General features: G+C 46.1%; 1 long non-coding RNA gene across 1 annotated transcript; it reads right to left on the bottom strand.

The window, feature by feature from the left end:
• Positions 1-203: 203 nt before the first annotated feature.
• Positions 204-1,682, bottom strand: LOC123124366 (uncharacterized). The gene is made up of 4 exons (XR_006461060.1): positions 1,628-1,682; positions 1,379-1,473; positions 415-599; positions 204-283 (listed from the first exon to the last, which is right to left on the bottom strand). It is a non-coding gene; the product is annotated as an uncharacterized lncRNA (long non-coding RNA).
• Between the last annotated feature and the right edge of the window lie 7,264 nt (positions 1,683-8,946).

Raw genomic sequence — 8,946 nt, 5'->3', positions numbered from 1 at the left:
CTATAAGGAATTAATTACGATATGGGATTACAACTTTGAGAAAACACTAAATAGGGAGAAATAAAATGGTACCTAAGCAAATCGGAAGAGCGGCGACAGAATAATAAGGTACATAGATATTAGAGGTAAATTGTTATCCGAAAATATATACATGGTTCAATCTTATTTCAGAAATTAAAATTTTGATTTTTTATGTGACCCACATTATAGAATAAGTGATAACCTTTTGACGAGTCCTATGCAATATCAGGAATCTAGATCCAACCAATGCACTCGACTTGCCCTGCAAATATATACATGGTTCAGAGTTATTTTCAGAAATTAGGATTTCAGCCACAGTTGCAACTCCAACACTAAAAAGAACTGACCATTCATCTTTTAGAAGTTTGGACAGAAACAAAGAACAATGCTTACCTGATAGAAACCAACAGAGTTGAAACATAGACTCTGATTGAGAAGCCAAATTGAGATGCCATTGAGCACTCCAAATCCCATGAAGGTCCTTCCATAGAAAGATTTGTGCTCAAAGGGCTTCATACATAATGCCACATGAAGTCAATAGAATGGAACAAAGAGATGCCAGGCTGTCAACATCGTTGCTGCACAATAAAGAATAAGGGTGAGTAAACTTTTAGGGTAAACCAATCTACTTTTGTTTTTCTAATATGTTTAGACTACTACTCTTTCCTTCTCAAAATATCATTTGATAACTGGTACAACACAATCTCACTCTAGCTCCTTCTGCTTGACATATTCATTTCAGTAAGTCACCCTAGCTGAGTGGCTGTATCATTCGAGTTAAGCTCACGGCTTGTTTATTTTGTTTTAACCATGGTGTGTTAAAACCCACAATACCTATCCATACCGAAAAACAAAATTTGCAGCTTGCACTAACCAACATAGTTTTTTTTTCCTGAATTTACACTTGCAATACAACATACCAAAATGGATGCGGTAGTTACATGGAGTAATTAGGCTGTTGAAAATAATATGTAAATCTATCGATGCTCCAAGTATATATTAATTAAAAGCCAACCTAGTGTAATTTTAATTTAAGAATAATATAGCATTGACCCTGCGATATACTTGTATGCGGATTTTCTCAGAATCACACTTGCTTCGCTATTTTGTACACCGGCACGCTCTCTTCCATACTAAGCATATGTTGGCTACTTCAGTAGCACCTATCCATATCTTCACTTTGCTAGGATATCCGCTAGAAGAGAAGAAGTGAAGACTCTGTTCTTCAACTTTGTTGCCTATGCATACATACACATATTCAGTTGACGAAACATGGTTTACTTTATACTTACACACATGATCCTAAATCTGAGAAACCAGAAATGGCCTAGTAAAGTTACAACCTTTGAACACATACCTTATTTTGCCAGATGGTGTGCAGTGTGATGGCCACGAACAACAAGACCTGGACCAAAATACCGAAGATGATTCCCATCCAAAGGCCCTGCCCACCTGTATAAGGAAGCAAGTGAAGGCAAGTTCAAAAGCAAGCATGAGAACACATGATAACCAAGCTAATATGTTCACTGTTTGTTCTTTTTTCAGAAGGGGATGACCCTGGCCTCTGCATAAGTGATGCACACAACAAGTATTCGCTGATGCATACCAAAACATTTTGTGGCTTCACATCCCTGTGACAGACTCCGGGAACAGTAATGAATGTACACGAGCCCCCTGAATAGACACCAACAATGTAGAATTGACTTAGAATAGTTGCACAATGGAAGACACACATTTCACATTTATTCATTGACAATTCACAAACCTGATAGGTGTAAATCTTGATGTAGATAAGTGACATCCCCTGTTTGGCATTACTGTAGTTCTTAAACCCGCGGTAGAGCGTCTCCGGGACATACTCCATGACAAGGTTCAGAAATAGCTCACTCCACTTGTGGTTGAGAAGAAGCAGTGCTTGAGGGAGACAACATTGGAATGGTTAATCGAACGCATAAGCTGCAGCTCCCGATAGTACCTTCTTAGTGGCCACCGTCTTCCCAGTTTCCAAGCATTTAGCTTACACATGCAACCATTTCGCTAAACATCAGGCTGGTAATGGACAACACAAACAGAGAAACAAACATTGTCTAGAGCAATCACCTGAAAGACGGCACCAAACGAACCAGTGCCCAAAATGTGCTCTGCCATGTAGCTTTTGAGTTCCATCTGGTTTCATCCTTTCCAGGTCTGAATTTTGAGCAGGCAAATAAACTCGTCTCATGGAGCAGCAACTGCCAAACCCACCTTCTTTTGGCACTCTGGTTTTCCATCACATGGCTTCTTTGTCCAGTGATTTTCAGGAAGGTGGCAATCTCCCAACATACTTCTCATAACAACTAACAGGAAATGCCGTTCCAACCAGTGTGACCACCAGCAGAACCCATTCGGACTTCCATGGCCTTATCCTCTATTATATATTTATGTGAAGACTGGTTAGTGAAATAGGCAAAGTAGTAAAGTAATTGATTTGTTTATCATAAGTACAAATTTCTGATTACTGCGAGTAATCAGTAGTAGTAGCATTTGGGACGAAATTTCAGTTTGGACTCAACAACTCATCTCACTAAGGCAATAGTGGCTGTAAAACTCAGGCCAAGAGACACAAGGGAAACATAAGAGGCGGACAGCGCACATGTCACCGGCCTAAGCTCGACCGCATGTTGTCCTCGTTTCCTCCAACTCGCGGGCGGCGTGCGGAGGCAGGGGAGGAGTCACCACTGGCGAGCAAGAGGGATAGGAAGAGGGCAAATCAGAGGGAGCAAAAGGGGCAGAAGGAAGACCAGCGAAGGCGACGACGACATCCTCCCTCAACTCCTTGGCGACCAGATGAAGCAGCTGGCCAAGCTCCAGCAAACTGTTAGGCTGGCGATAGAGGATCTCTGCATTGCTCTTTGACCGAACTCCCCTCTGTCGACCAGCTTCTTCGGGCTGATTCACTGCCTCCAAGGGGCTGATACCCTCGTGCTCCACGTGCAACTACTCCACTATCGTCCACCGCGGGCTCCCGCACCAACTAGGAGCTTGTCTGTCAGTGTTCTAGGAACAGGGGTACCCAGATCTGCCTGCCTGCGGCCCATGGCGTGGCTTCCTCGACGGCCTGGTATGGCCCAGCAGCAAGGCCTCCAAGACAAGACCAACGCGAGGGCCCCGGCCTCGTGAGGAGAACGACGCCAAGACCTCCAGAGGGGAGGCCTCCCAGGCGGCCTCCCGAGGAGCGGAGATTTCTATGCAGGTACCCAGCCTCACGAGGCTGCGATGACGTCAGCCATGACGACCATGGCCAGGCGGGTGCCAGCGGGCGAACATGAGGCAGTTTCCCTTTCGGTGCTAAGGGAGCAAGGACGGGCTCGGGTCCCCGAGGAATCCCCCAAAGGTTTCCATTCCGGTGCAACAAGACCAAGACCATGAGCTCGGCAGGACGAATGTCATCACCGAGCCAACCGCTGCGTCATGACCAGAAGCTTTGCAGGCGGAGACCACCTTTCGTGAGGATTAGATGTACTTCTTGTCCCCTTTCAAATTGGCTAGTTTGGGATCCCTTCCCACCTAAGTTTTGAGGGAAGAGGACCGAGACCACTATAAATATAGGTTAGCCACCACCATAGAGGGGGATCAGATCCTTTCCACCCTTCCCACCATAGCCCTTGCGAGGCTGTTCATCCTCTATACTTGTTCATCCTCAGTCCCTCGTGAGGCCAATCCACCACAAAGCAGGAGTCACTACTGCAGGATGCTGCTAACGCGACACTATGATCAGAGACCCTTCGACGAAACTATGTGCGATGCAATAATCACAAACGGTGGTGTAAAATAACCGTCAAAAAAGGTACAAAACATTTGCGATGGAGGATGCATCAAACACGGTTCAGATTTTAGTTGCGTGTGTGATGCAGGGCATATGGTTCAGCTCAATTAACTGTTTGCGATGAGGAGGAACAAAAGAAACGAGCAGCCAGATGAAGGTGTGTGCGATGTACATCATACGGTTCACTCGGATGAACTATTTGTGATTAGGCAACACAAAAGAAACGGTCAGCCCGATCAAGGTGTGTGCGATGTACAACATACGGTTCACTCGGATGAACTATTTGTGATTATGCAAGAGAACAGAAACGGTTCAATATAACAAGATGTGTGTGATACGCGGCAAACAGGTCTGTAATCAGAAATGTGTGCGGAGACCGATAATAACGCAGACGATTGCTTCTAATAAGACGTATGTGATATGCTCTGTCTACACAACATCTATTGGCCATTGTGGGACGGGCGGTCATCCGGATACGCCATAAGGATGTGAAGAGGCATTCCTATCAGCAAGGACTAGTTGTTCCACCAGTAGCTCATGTAAGAAAACTATCAAGTTAAGTGTGCTCAGGCTGGAGCAACCATCGGATGGGTGACTGGATGGGAAGTTGTGTCGATGTTAAATTAGCTGATGGGATGGGTCATTTCGGTCAAATGACCGAAATGCCCCATTCCCTCAGCTAATTTAACCTCGAGGTCCTTATTTTTATTTTTTATTATTTTTTAACACATGTTAAAGAAGGTCTACCACATTACTTTTTGATAATGTGCGATACGTGGCATACAGTTGATCCATCCGACCTATTTGTGACAGAATAGGCCGTGTGTGTTGTGGGCAAACGCTTGCTAGTATTCAACCGTTTGGGATTGATGAATTCATCATCGACGGGTTCCCTAGTGTGGTCCGTGTTCATCTCATCATCATCTACTTCTTGTGCTAGCTCGATGCTAAGTTTCCATTAATTGATGGTGTTTTATGAACACGCCATCGTTTCCTGCCATATCCTCACCTGTTTCCCGCCACCATGCTATATTGCGCATAGGGAGCGCGCGACGCACGGAGGTGACAAGCGCAGCCTGTAGGACATCCACCTTTTCCAAGCATGCCAACCCACCAAAGCGCCGCCTCTGCCATCAACCTCGTCGACGAGGAAAACAAGTAGGCGCCATGGCCCGTCGAGGCCGAGGCACTCCCTGGCAACACAATGGACGACGCCGTGATGCGCGTCATCGCCAGGGTTGAGTAGACCTTTGGCGCATGGCGCTTGAGCACAGCGGATCAAGATAGGCATGTCAGCGCCGACAGGTTGCAGCTCACCGCACAACATGATCGATGGCGCGCCGCAGAGCAAGCGTGTCCGCGCCGATAGGCTGCGGCTCACCGCATGGCGAGACTGTTGGAGCGCCGCAGAGCGAGAGGCGCGGTGCGCCGCATAGCAAGAGCGGATCCATCGGCGCTTGCATGCTGTCGACACGGCGTCGCAGCTGGGTACACATCCCGTTAGTACCCCCATTCCTCGCCAGGAGTGGATAGCTATGTATTCACAACAATCGTAGTATTGCTCTGTTTCAATGTGTGTATATACGCTTTCCATTTTGTATATGTAGATGATAACAGCTAGATTCAAATTAGTATACAAAAACAGATAGAAAGTGGAATTCATAATATATATATATATATATATATATTAATTTTCATTAGTTCATCACAGAATATATATATATATAATCATCACATATACGTGATGATACTTAACAACTAGGTACAATGCATAAAATTGAAAATGAACAATACTAAAACTAATAATCCCTCCTGGGGCCAGTATTCCGGCAGCCCCTCGCCAGCAGCTCCCAGGTGTGCGGCGTCTTCCCAGTGTGGAGGCAGTATTCCGACTCCTCCGCCTCGCAACGCTTGAAATACCGATCTGCCTCTTGTTGGCGGACACGCGTGGCTGATCTTGCCATTTCGTTGGGCGCCCACCGGTGCTCCTCGTCGGTGGCACGCTGGAGCTTATCGGCCCACCTCCACGCAGCGATGAGGCGCCCAGTGCCTATGACCTTCCTCGTGAAGTACCCGTCTTCGTACACCTCCTCGGCACGACGACGCGCCCGCCCCCAAAGCTTCGCCGCCTCCTTTTTCCAGACGGCATCACGGGCTTCACAGGCCGCCTGGTACCTGGCTTCCTCCTCCGCTTGGTACCTGGCTTCCTCCTACGCCACTTGCCTGGTTTTCTCAGCCAGCGGCAGCGACTTCCACAAACAAAGATTGTACTGGACCCAAAACCAATCCAAAGTTGGGGGTCCGGTGCAACCTCGTCAGGCGGCGCGTAGGGGTCCTCGTCACTGCTAATCGAGTGAGCGTCCTCGGGGGGCGGCGACTCCTCGTTGGCGCGTGGGCAGACCGGCGGCGCCATGACAGAGATTTGAGAGAGAGAGAGAGGGCGAGCGAGGGGAGGATGTAGATGAGAATGCAGGCGGGACGACGTGCGCAAGGAAGTATTTATTGGCGGCCGGAATCTAGATCGACGGGGACAGTACACACGCCAGTCGCCGGAATTTACGAGTACTGTAGCTTGAATTACACACGATTCCCGCAGCAAAATCCGTGTGTGAACATAATAGCTGACGGTTTCCAATATAGAACCGTGTCTGATTAATGATCCCCGCCAATCACCTACCAAACCTTGAGCCGCGAGATAGAGTGCCAATCATGTGGGGGCGGTTGTCTTGCCAGATCTTTACATTTTCTTTTTTGAACACCAGATATTTACATCGTTTGATGATTTTTTAACTCGCACACAAGTACACAAAAGTATGATTTTTCAAACCATTTTGGTTAGGCGTTGCATGTAGATGTAGTTAAAATTTGAATTACGGTCATTAAATGGTTAGAAAATCACTTAAATGTCTTTAAAAGGTCAAATGACCCTTTAAATTTTCCAAATTTTCACATGACAGTTGTATTAGTGCACGTTAAACGTAGGACAAAAATTTGAAGGCCGTTAGAGGACGCTATCAACCATCAGTCATTAAACATGCATTGTTCCCTCTTGGAACCATGAACCTTCTAGTGAGTTGCTCCGGTTTGTGAGGGGTGTGTGTCCAAACTTTCATCAAACAGGCCAATTTTTTTACCACGTCATCTTGGTGGCATGACATTAAATCAAGCAAGGTTTCATGTTTTTCTGATCATTTTTAAGTTTTGGGAATTAAAATGCCATGGCATGCACTCCATGCATGTGCCCATGCCTTGAGACCAATATGTTTGAAAATTCCTTCTAATTTACTGCACATGCAATTAACTCGCACACTATTACACAAAAATATGTTTTTTCAAACCGTTATGGTTAGGCGTTGCATGTAGATGTCGTTGAAATTTGAATTACAGTCATTAAATGGTTAGAAAATCACTTAAATGTCTTTAAAAGGTCAAATGACCCCTCAAATTTTCCAAATTTTAACATGACAGTTGTATTAGTGCACGTTAAACGTAGGAAAAAATTGAAGGCCATAAGAGGAAGCTATCTCCCGTCCGTCATCAAACATGCATTGTTCCCTTTCGGAACCACGAACCTTCTAGCGAGTTGCTCCGGTTTGTGAGGGGTGTGTGTCCAAACTTTCGTCAAACAGGCCAATTTTTTTACCACATCATCTTGGTGGCATGACATTAAATCAAGCAAAGTTTTCATGTTTTTCTGATCATTTTTTTAATTTTTTAAAATTAAAATGTCATGGCATGCACTCCATGCATGTGCCCATGCCTTGAGACCAATATGTTTGAGAATTCCTTCTAATTTACTGCACGTGGAATTAACTCGCACACAAGTACACAAAAATATGATTTTTCAAACCGTTATGGTTAGGCGTTGCATGTAGATGTAGTTCAAATTTGAATTACGGTCATTAAATGGTTAGAAAATCACTTAAATGTCTTTAAAAGGTCAAATGACCCCTGAAATTTTCCAAATTTTCACATGACAGTTGTATTAGTGCACGTTAAACGTAGGAAAAAATTTGAAGGCCGTAAGAGGAAGTTATCTCCCGTTCGTCATCAAACATGCATTGTTCCCTCTCGGAACCATGAACCTTCTAGCGAGTTGCTCCGGTTTGTGAGGGGTTGTTGTAGGGTGAAACCCTAGAGGGGAATCTTTTCACACTTGGAGGGGAAAGGAGGAAGAACACAAGACACAAATCACTCAAACAAACCCAAATATCACATCCACTAGAGTAGCATACATGAGATCCACAAGATTACATGAACAATTCAAGGAAAATAGCACTAGGTAAGTTCTTCCCACTAGGTGAGGTCTTGATCTTGATCTCCTCCAAGAGGAGGGCCTGATAATCCCAAGGATTCTTCCCAAAGAGGGGTCTTGATCTCCAAGAGGAGGATGTCGGATCACGGGTTTCGGCAAAACCCTCAAGGTTTGAACACTGGGGTGCGCGCGAAGATTTCCTCCCTACCGATCCACGCCCTAGCTCGCTAAGATCTCGCGGACGAACTCGACGAACTCACAACACAAAGACACAAGATTTATACTAGTTCGGGCCACCATTGTGGTGTAATACCCTACTCCAGTGTGGTGGTGGTGGATTGCCTCTTGGGCTGATGATGAACAGTACAAGGGGAAGAACAGCCTCCTGAGGTTGAGGTGTTCTTGTGCTCGGTGTGTGGTTAAAGATTGGCCCAAGATCAGATGAGGATCTGATGGCCCCTACTGTGGTGGCTAGTCCTACTTATATAGGCCCTGGTCCTCTTCCCAAATATTGAGCAGGAAGGGAGCCAACAATGGCCAATTTGAAAGGGGACAGCTAGTACAGCTTATCCTGACAAAAGCGGTCTTCGCCTGCAAAAGGCTCTGGTGGTAACGCCGTCTTGGGCTCCATGGTGACCTCCGTCCTGTTGTCCTGTTGGTCTTGGTCTCGTTGCACTGATATGGAAAACTTTGCTTGATGCCTCGGTACTCCGCGCCTGCGCTTGCCTCCTTAGCACCGAAGAGGAAACAAGGACGCTGCACGCGCTGGCGCCCGCCTGATCTTGATCGTCATGGCTCACGTCACGAGAGCCTCGCGAGGTTCGCCATGCCTTGATATCTCCGCTCCTCGTGACGCAGCCTAGTG

This window comes from Triticum aestivum, chromosome 5D (assembly GCF_018294505.1).
Source record: "Triticum aestivum cultivar Chinese Spring chromosome 5D, IWGSC CS RefSeq v2.1, whole genome shotgun sequence".
Lineage (NCBI taxonomy): Eukaryota > Viridiplantae > Streptophyta > Magnoliopsida > Poales > Poaceae > Triticum > Triticum aestivum.
This window is presented reverse-complemented; position numbering and strand designations above follow the sequence as displayed.